This window comes from Pyrus communis, chromosome 13, assembly GCF_963583255.1.
Source record: "Pyrus communis chromosome 13, drPyrComm1.1, whole genome shotgun sequence".
NCBI classification, from domain to species: domain Eukaryota; kingdom Viridiplantae; phylum Streptophyta; class Magnoliopsida; order Rosales; family Rosaceae; genus Pyrus; species Pyrus communis.
Window position 1 is genome coordinate 13,409,407 of NC_084815.1, and position 11,103 is coordinate 13,420,509.

Sequence of the window (11,103 nt, forward strand, 5' to 3'; positions counted from 1 at the left end):
CCGTAGAGTACCTCCGGAGAGCTACTGAGATGGACTTGCAAAGGCTTCTGAAAAAGGGCGAGATGCGAGGTTTTCCTGGGATGATTAGAAGCATTGACTGTATGCACTGAACCTGGAAAAACAATCCAAGTGCATGGCAAGGCGCTTACGGGGACAGAAAAGGAGCAAAAAGTATCCTTTTTGAGGCGATGACATCTTTGATACATGGATTTGACATGCTTTTTTCGGGGTTCCGGGAGCTCAAAATGACCTCAATATCCTTGCCCAATCCCCAGTGTTCAACGATGTCTTGCAAGGAAAGGCACCAAAAGTCATGTACTAGGTCAACGGACATACGTACGACAGGCCATACTACCTAGCAGACGGTATTTACCCAAGGTGGTCATCGTTTGTCAAAACAGTGCCACGTCCACAAAGTGCAAAGGAAAAACACTTTGCAAGCTATCAAGAGAGGTGCAGGAAGAATGTGGAGCATTGTTTTGATATCCTCCAAGCTCGCTGGGCGATTGTCAGGGGTGCTGCCAGAATGTTTGATTTAGAGTCACTTCGATCCATCATGATGACGTGCATCAGTTTTCACAATATGATTATGGAAGATGAGTACGATTATGATGTCGTTGATGAATATGAGCCAGACACGATGAACAATTCCATAACACAAATATATTGTACTCATGAGGCCACCGAAGAACCCGTGCTACACGAGCCATTAGAAAGGGATAGACGTTACAATGAAAGGCTCATTCAACGATATACTGCACTTCAAATGCCATATATGCACAATGCCTGGTAAATTGACTTGATAGAGCACCAGTGGGAATTGAAATAAGCTCAAGATACTTAAGTTTATTTAGCGTGTTTGTTTTTATTTGGTGTGTTTATTTAATTATATTTGGTGTGTGTTTTTTTTAGTTCATTTAGTGAGTTTTTTTATTATTTGGTATGTTTATGTAATTTTATTTGGTGTGTTTTTTTTTTAGTTCAGTTAGTGAGTTTTTTTATTTATTATTTTGTATGTTTATATAATTTTATTTTGTATGTTTATGTCATTTGAATAAAGATTCTCTTAGTATAAATAAATTACCAAATTAAATAAATTTACTCTCACTTTAAATAAAGTACTAAATTCAATAAATTGGAAACAACATAAAGTACTATATTCAATAAATAATAAATTACAACCCAAAGTGATTGGAAAATTATGGGTTCCGATTACAAAAAGTACTTTATTCATCAACACTTAACCAATTTGTGGTGCTAGGAGGATCTTCTCTTGTCATGCTAGGACCATCTCCTCTTGCTCTCACTTCTCTTGCACGCCTCCTTCGCACCACGTCTACTTTCTCCGACTTCCAAAAATATTTAGAAATTGGAGACTTCCCTTCTAAAGGCGTGTTCATAATGTCACGATCTCATTGAGCCATTCTTTCTTCTCTAACTTGTTCCCTTTCTTGCCTAAGTAGCTCTCTTTCTCTCTCATTAGCTTGAAATGCTCTCTCAACAGCTGCAGCTTTTGCCTCCTCTCTAGCCTTATCAGCCTCAAATTTCGCCATTTCCCACGCCAAAGTCAATTCACCTTGGCGAGCAAGTTCTTCCATATACTTTGCATAATCATTCTTGGAAGCACTCCATTTTTTCTTTGAAGCCTTCTTACCTTGAGGCCTAATTGGATAACGGGTCGACCCCAACGCTTGTTCAGGGAAGGTGTTTTGGGCACTTCTTTTGCGTCATCTTCATGAACATGCGAGGCATGATCGGGTGTAGAGTGTAGAAGGGTGTTGTTCATGAAAACTTCTAGACCGACAGACATAACTCTGAATTTAGGACAATCTTTGACAATATTCCAATTCCCACCGATTGAATGATTTGTTTTTGCTTTTGGTTTTGGCATTATACCAAGCTTGTGCTTGAAGTTCCTACACAATGCGAGAGAAGAAATAATTATAATGAAAGTAGGTAACAAATAAATAATACAAACAAATAATTATAATCAAAGTAGCTAACAAATAAATAATAATGTAAATTTGGGTATAGTACAAACAAATAAATAATATATTGTTACCTGATCTGCTAAATTTCCCTACTTCAAAGATTACTACTAACTTGTTCCAATGCATATTTCCACGTACTAAACGATTGGCTAAGTAATTTCCAATGACTGGACATCAATTATTTTGTTCTTTTCCCACCAATTTTCTCAAGAAAATTGGTATGAATAAGACTCCACATTTCTCACAACTGTATCTCATTACCCGTAATCGGATCATGAGTAACTTCAACCCAGCTAGTACACCACGCAACATCTTCAATAAGCATCCAATTCGTACCGGCATTAGTAGTCATTTTGTTGGAAAAAAATTGGATTGAAACTTTGAGAGAAATATAGGAATGTGGTTGAAAGTAGTTGAGAAAATGTGAAATTGTGGTGCAAGGTTGAAAGTAGTTGAGAAAATATGAAATAGAAAAGTAAAATCAATTTTTATTTTAATTTTTCAATTTTTTTTTCGGATTTTTATTAATTTTTTACATTTTTTTTAAATTTTTATTCACCTAAATAATATTTTTCTTTGGATTAAAAAAAAATTGAATTCCAACACTCCAGATTGTGCCACGTGGCACAACAGTAAGATTTCTGATTTTTAAACTGTTTTTTCTTTTTTCTTTTTTAAATTTAGAAACGCGAATAACGTGGACCGTTGATCTTAGATCCAACGGCTGGAATTAAATAAGGTTTTTAAATTTTTTTTACCGTTGGAAATCCAACGGTCCATAAATTGTTGCCGTTGAAATCTAACGGATGAGAGGAAGCCACGTGGCCTCCCCGACGGTAACATTGTCGAAGTGTGCAGTGGGCCCCAGGCTTGAAATGTTGTTGGACGATGCGCGCCCATACGCGCTTGAAGCGCACATGCCCGACGCAAAAAATATGAAAAAGTGGCTGACGTCCGGGAGACGTCAACCTTGCATCACATTGCCTTCAGGTTCTCGGGTTGGCAACTCGTGCCGGGCCTCTTCCTTGGGCCTGCTCGGGTTCCCTCGCCAGCACATGCTGGACCTACTTGCTTGGGTTGCCTGGCCCTGTTCGCGTGCCTATCCATCAGGCTTCAGCACACGCTAGTGCTGATCTTATACAAAAGTACGAAAAATAAAAGTTCGAGTGTGCAAAATATGGAGACTAAGATTTCCTGGAAGTGTTGAAAAATTTTCGGGCCTTCATTGTATATTAGTCAATGAAGTGGTGAGATTCTTTTTTATAATTTTTTTATTAACCAATAAAGTTTATGTTGTTCAAATTAATAAAGGACTTTTGTAAGTATTCTGTTCTTAGTTTCAAGTGGTTAACACACCCCGACCCGATATGTCCACTAGGACTTCGAATCGAGCTATGTTGGCCAACACCTAGAAAGTGACGAAGCCATAAAATGTAGTGATGTGGAAAATGTGAAGAAATTTAAACCTAAAAGTGCCTAAATATAAGAGTGCGCTGGTGAGCGGGAATAAACTCATTTCACACGTGACATCAGAGCATAACTAATATACAGTAGAGTGGATAAAGATTATACCCTCATAAGTAGCCATAAATAATGAGATTCACTAAGAATCCTCGTCGATACAACCATTCAGCAACTAAAACCTGGAGGGGCGAAAAATAAGGGTGAGTAGGTCTGAAAGTAAAGTTTTAATAAAAACCTTTTTGAAAACATTATAACCCCTCGCCATAAAATCTGTATAGTTTCCAGAAAATTGATAATACTACGTAAGTACGAAAATGAATGCACAAGCGCAGTAAAAACAGAAGCATACCATGCCACAATATCTCAGCAATAATAAATGTAAACCAGGTGTGAGATCAGTCTAAACTAACATGTCAGTCGGAGTCACCTTAATGTGACCTGTACGATTGGACCTATTGCTCATCAGTTTATGCTAGCACATGAGTTGGAGTCACCTAGTGTGACCTGTACGACATGCTGGGTGTAAATATGTATGATCTAGTGCTACGATCACGTGAAAGCTAGTGCTATGCGTCGATCAACTACGAGTCGGAACCATCTATTGTGTCCTGTACGACAAGTTGGCACCAAACTTGGATCCAAGGCGAGCGTGCGGTGCAGGAGGTGAACAATCACGTGATGGCTGTGCCCTGGTCCTTTGGAGCACTAACACCGAGGTGTAGCAATGATGAACTCTAAATGAATATATGCATGCTCATATAATTAAACCATTTCAATCACATAATAACTCACCTGAACTTATTTGCGCCTCCGTATGATCATTTGGCATAACCACAAATCTCATCACAATGCAATATTTAAATATAACACATCTAAATCATGGCATGCTATGCATAATCAATTTAAAACATTTTTGGAAAACCGTAAGGTGTATATATATATATACTATAAAAAGAAAAAAGACCCACTCACTTGAAATTCGGGCTACAACTCCCTAGCACAAATATCGAGGCGTCACAAATGATCATCGCCTAGAATAAGTATCAAATCACATATCAGAATTTTTATCGATAGAACACTTAACTTACATAAAACACATCCCCCAAGGACATTCTAGAATGATTTGAAACCCATTGACCAAAATTCAACCGTCAGTCAAAGGTCGGCAGTAAGGTCCATAACCCTACGTAACTCAATCCGAAAGATCCGCACCTCAAATTTCCTATCCGTAACTTCCGAAGATCCAAATTATGTTTTTAAAACATCATACTAAGGTTTCATTACAATCCAACGGTTGGATCTCTGCCAATTGAAAATTCAAGTGTCGGTTAACGTTTTATTTTACTAAATTAACAATCCAATTTGAGAAGATCCATACGTCGGATTCCCAATCCGTAAGTTTCCAAGGTTCTCAAATATTATGAATAATAACTTACTAAATTTTGGTGACGATCCAACGGTCGGATCGTCGATTCAAATAATGACCAAGTGGCGGACCTTAGCAAAATTGTACCCAAACAATGGAATTTCGTTAATTGGACTTCACATTTGGAATTAGGGCATCCAAACTAGCCTAGGATGGGTAGGTGGGGTCTCAACCCACACGCTGCCACCACGCGCCACCGCAAAAGGTAGTTAGTCGCCCCACTCGCTGAAAAAATCAACTATTTCTAAAAATTCTCAAATTTCACTGGAATTAAATATCTCAATGAGTAGAGCAAGTTTTATACATTTGGCCAAGTCCAATTTGGCCCGGAAAAGCCCAATTTTAGCTCAAACCCGCCGGAAACCCTAAGGTGGGTGTTCTTCGATTCTTCTTCCTCGGTGTTCAAACGCCCCTACCACTGGTTAGGTCTAGTTCTTGGGTCTAAGGGAAGTTGGTTAAGGGTGGTGGAACTCGCCAGAAAGGCGAAATCGCCGTCGGGCACCTCCGGTGCTCCGGTGGAGTTCTTCACGGTTTAGGCCTTAAAAACCCTTGATTTTTGGTGGAGATGGAAGAGGAGAGGTTGAGGAAGAAATTGCAGGTGGAGGATGGATACAAATCACCTAAAAAATGGTGGAGATTAGCTGGAATTTGGCCGGGTCGAAACTGGGCTTGTGGTGTGCACGGGTTGAAAGGGAAGGGGATAAGGTTCTTCTCTCTCCTTCCTGATTGGCTGATCCCTCCCTCTCATTTCTAATTGGTCCTCCTTCTAACATATCTAATTGGTCACTTAAAACAAAATAGCTGATTGATCCCTTTATTCTTGCTTAAAATCTGATTGGTTTCTTTTCCACGAGGTGGGAGTTCAATTTATTTATAACTAAACTTTAAATAAACAATTTCAAACGTCCGTAACTATACCGTTATAATTCAGAATTGCAAACAGTTTTCGCCTATGCGTTCGTAGTGATGAGTACTACGAGGATACACTAAAAGAATGAGTCTTAAGTTTCTTTAACTGATGGTCAACGAAAGTCAAAATCTTTGCCTCTAGGAGCATTTTTCGTAAAACCACTATTTTAAAATTTATAAAATTTAAAATTAGGGACGGGTTGTCACATGGTTGTTTGGTTTGGTAAAGTTAAGATCACAATTTGGGGTGCTGCCTTCAATTTCAGCCTAATTAGGAAAATTGTATTCCTTCTGTGTTTCTATCGTTACTATTCAATGTATACATGCTAATGTTGTTAAAATCATAATCTTCGTCTTAGTTTGTTTGTAATTTATGCTTTTGACTTTTTTCCCCTTTTTCTGCTTTAATGAATTGTAAAGCAACATGCAGTTGAGGCCTGTACAACTGACATGGACTACGAGATCATACCTTCCAAAATCGAAGCTGGTGGTTGTTATGAAATCATGGATTTTCATGTGAATAGAATGAGAGGTCAATATAGAGTTGTCCTGCATAATACTCAAGTTGTGTTCATTGGAAGAACAACTTTAAAAAAACTGACGAGTGTATTCCCACCCATCCCTCGACATTGATTTTACTTGCAAGATTATAACAGTCTTTATCCGCGGCTGTAGGGTTGATATTCTAACAGGTAATAATAATAGATATATTATATGTATTAAAACATTTGTCTTTATTTTTTAAAGGAATTTTGGCAGTCTAACTATATTTATTTGTTAAATTACGAGATATCATGGGTCGTATAACTACTGTACAACATCTGGAACAGAAACAAGTTAATCAAAGAATTGAATGCAAGTGTGATGCAATCATTCAGAATATCAGGTTACTTCTTCTTTTTCAATATTGTATAAATTATTTTGCATATGTATTATATTAACAATAAACCAAGGTTTAAATATTCTCTGACAATTCTATATTATTAAACAATTATATCATGTTCATAATATTAACTTGATAGCTATTAATAGAAAAGTTAACACATTTTTCACCACCTCTTCATTTTTTTTTTCCAAATTAACTTTTCCTGCAAGAGAAAAGAGTTGAGAGTCACGTTATGGACAGATGTTACACAAACTTTTTCTTCTTTATCAGCTCAAGCATTCAACCCACTGGTCATGATTGTTTTGACAAGTTTGAAAGTAAAGCTGTACCTAGGTATTTAATTTGATTAAAAACCAATCTATTTAGTCTTTTTTTTTTCTTTTTTTTTAATTATTATTACGTTGAAATATTTTTTAATTTAGACTCTCTCAGTGTTTTATTATGGAGCAGCTTAAACATATTTACGGTCTTCGATATGGAACCCGTGTTCATATTTTTGGTTTACAAATCCATAGTTGTCATCACAATTCTAACTACAATTGTTATTTTTTCTTGCTACTTTGTGATAGTTTTACTTTCGATTCAGTGATTTCTTTGTCTCTGAGTAATTGACATAGAAGTATTACACTGTTTAGGTGCTTATTAACTATAGTTAATCATTTTCTTGGTTTAGTTAACTTTCTGTGCAGTTGTAAATACAAATTGAAATGCTGCTGATCTAATCAGTTGTTGCCTAGCATGTTATAATTATTTAGACAGGCATTAACTTTTGTGAGACAATTTTTATTTCGTTTTTAAAGTTATATAAACGTGTTTAAAGTGTCCGTTAATATTTTCTTCTTGCTTTTTACATTATTTTTTCAAAGTGTAGATAACATTGTCTTGAACAGTACTGGTTCTTCGCTCTTCTTCATTGATCCAGACATTGTAAAAGTGAATGCTTACAAATCTGTATGAGTGTATTTACAATTTTTAACGTAAAGTAAAAACGTATTCATTATTTTTGTAATAAAAGGCATGTTATTTTCATCAAGAACTCAAATAATATTACATTTTAAATCTTGCAGGTTTGCCAATTGCACAGAGGCTATAAAAAAAATTGCCACCCTCTTCAAAACGGGCCAATGAAGCTGAAGTCTTGCAGGCTGCCAAGAAAGTAATCCTCGAGGAATTAGCTTTTCTAGATCCAGATTTACACAAGGTATAAAAGCTTTTACATCTCTTTATCTTTTAAAAAAAAAAATCCATAACTACATTTTTATATCTTTGGTTAAAACTATATATATTTTCAATTATCTTTATACAAATCTTTGTTAAAATATGTTACAGGATGATACATTTTTGTGCAAAGCGTCTGTAAAGCGTTTTGATACACGCTATGATTGGTGGTATAGCGCTTGCTTAAATTGTGCCAAACAAATGCAAAAGGATCCGACAACTGGGCAATTGGTTTGTCAAAAACATGGAAGCCAGATTCCGACTGCTTGGTAATATCTAAAATGCTATAGTTTAGTTTTGTTATTTGTCATTTAAAAAATTTGCTGTAACGACCCGTCCCCAAAAACTACGGTTTTTATAATTTTATAATGTGAAATTTTGAAAATGCCCTTCGAGTCAAATGCATTGACTTTTGTTGACCGCCTTGTTGAGTCATGTAAGATCCGTTTTCTTGGTGTACCCTCGTAGTACTCGTCGCTACGAATGCGTGGGCGCAAACGGAACATAATTTGGAGTTATAACAAAGGAGTTATTAACAAATGAAGTTGAGGGCAAAATTGTAAATTTATTATTTTCTGGAATGCTCCAGATTTTTGGAGCAAAATCTGGAAAGCCACGTGTGTGGCCCAGATTAAGGGGAAGAAAAGATTGACGGTGGAGATGAAATATAAAGGAGAGAAAGGAGGGGCGGGACGCCGAATCAGAAGAGGGGATAGAAAAGAGAGAACCAATGAGAAAGAGAAGAAAGGAAGGGAAGGAAGAGAAGAGGGGGGCACGGGATCATGGATCCCTCGCCCAAAATCATGACCTAACCCGTATTCTGGCAACTTCCCGTCGCCTTTCGACCATTTTACCAACGATTTGGACCGATCTACCACTCCCAATCATCATCTAGCCTATCCCTCTTCCATTTCCACCCCAAATTAGGAGAATTTTGGTGGTAGTTTTGGGGAAAACCCAATGGTAGGGTGTGTAGGTGTACGGTGGCGAATCCCCAAAGTGTGAAGCTAACACAACCAATTACCACCACCAATAGGCTTTACTAAACCTCAGGAACAAAGCCCGAGCAGCGGAGGAGGCATCAGAGCAAGTATGGAGGTCGAATCGAGGACACCCAAACATTAGGGTTTCCAGCAAGTTCGAGTGAAATTAGGGCATTTCCCGGCCAAATTGGCCTTGGTCACAGGTATGAAACTTGCTCTACTCATTGAGATCTACATTTATGTGAAATTTGGTAATTTTTGGAGCTGGTCGAAAAATTAGGTTTCCATTTGTCGGAAACCGCCACCCACGGTAGAGCGTGCCTAGTGGGCCGCCGATGTTATTTTACGCCAAATTGATATCTTGACCTCAGATTTGATATATGTATGATGTGATTTAATTATTGTGAACCTAGTTTGATTAAGGTACATCACTTGATTATTATATGATTCAACGATCCAACCATTAGATCGTCACCAAACTTTAATGCATTGTAGAACGTAATTGTTTGGGCCCAAAATAATATTGCTGGGCCGAGCAGCAGGATGTGCTCGGCCCAAGGCTGTGTCAAATACTATGGGCCGAATGATAAATCCTGGACCAGTTGGCAGGGTCGGACAAGTCCTATCCTGAGTAGTCCAGATAAACAGAAAGGGTCGAGGAAGTCCTGGTACGACCTGGATTCCCGACCGGCAAAGAATAAAGCCTCGAAAGGGGGGAAAGTTCAGAAACCCAGTGGGAATAGGTGTGTTCGAGTTAGAGTTGAAACGGGACAAGGACTCCCAATCCAGATCAGGATGCAAAACGGTCTCAAGGAATGGGGTGCTATAAATACAAGAAATCGCGCAACAGAAAAACTCCTTCAATCCAGCATACAATTGCCCTGCGCAAAACCTCTCAAGTACCTTGAGATTTTTCCTTTTCTTTTTCTGCCGACATACCTTCAATTTGGATAAACAGCAATGTGGAGGCACCCGGCGAGCACCTTCAGTTTGGATAAACAGCATTGCTGCCGCAGAATCAGTTGACCGAGAAGCACCTTCAGTTTGGATAAACAGCACTGCGTCGAGGCCGACCGATTACCTATCTAAGTCTCGGCCGAGAAGGGTTTTCAAACCCTTATTGGTAGAGGTCACCTTGCTAGCCTTCTCGGCATAGTCAGGTGTTACGATTTACGTTACTCGGCGTACTGGACGCCGAGTGATTTTATGATTGGATATTCGCAAGTAAGTTTCAGGGTTCGGCATTCCGACGGCCGAACTACATTTACCATCAAGACATACATCACGTTTGAGTACCTGTGCCCATACAGTTTGGTCTCGATTCGACGTGCTTATTCTCTTACGAATATAATCACAGTGACCGAATCAGGCTCCGACGATTTGTGAACTCCGCAGAATTAGTAGCCTTGTCTTCAGGCTATAGAACCCAGAGACCGAGATGGTTCCTTCCTCGGTCGCAATCGCAAGAAAGAGAAGTCAACGACGCGCTCAACGCAACATCAACGAATTTTACTCCTCGGTCGAGCTCGGCCGACGAGTTGGCACGCCCCGCATTCAACCGAAGGACGTAGTTAGCTTATTAGTTACTCGGCCTGCGCGCCACGTAGGTTTTTGTAATTTTAGAGTCAACAGTAATATTTGAGGATAGGTGTAACTTACGGATCAGGAATCCGACGTACGGATCTTCCCGAATTGGATTTGTTAGTTCATAAAATAAAACGTTGACCGCCACTTGAATTTGCAATTGGCAGAGATCCAACTGTTGGACCGTAATGAAACTTTAGTATGATCTTTTCGAAGCATAATGTGGATCTTTGGAAGTTACGGATCGGAAATCTGAGGTGCGGATCTTCCGGATCGAGTTACGTAGGGTTGTGGACCCTACAGTCGACCTTTAATTGATGGTTGACTTTTGGTCAATGGGTTTCAAATCATTCTAAAACAACCTTGGGGATGTGTTTTACGTAAGTTATATGTTCTATTGATAAGAATTCTAAGTTGTGAATTGATATTTGTTCTAGGTGACGATTGTTCGTGACGCCTTCATTTTCGTGCTGGGGAGTTGTAGCGCGGACCCCAGGTGAGTGAGTCTTTTTCCTTTTTATAGTGTGTGTCTATATATATATATATATATATATAAACTTTACGGTTTCCAAAAATGTTTTTTTATATGGAACTATGCTTTACTTGCCATGTTGTAAATAAGTTACATTTTAAATATTGCAT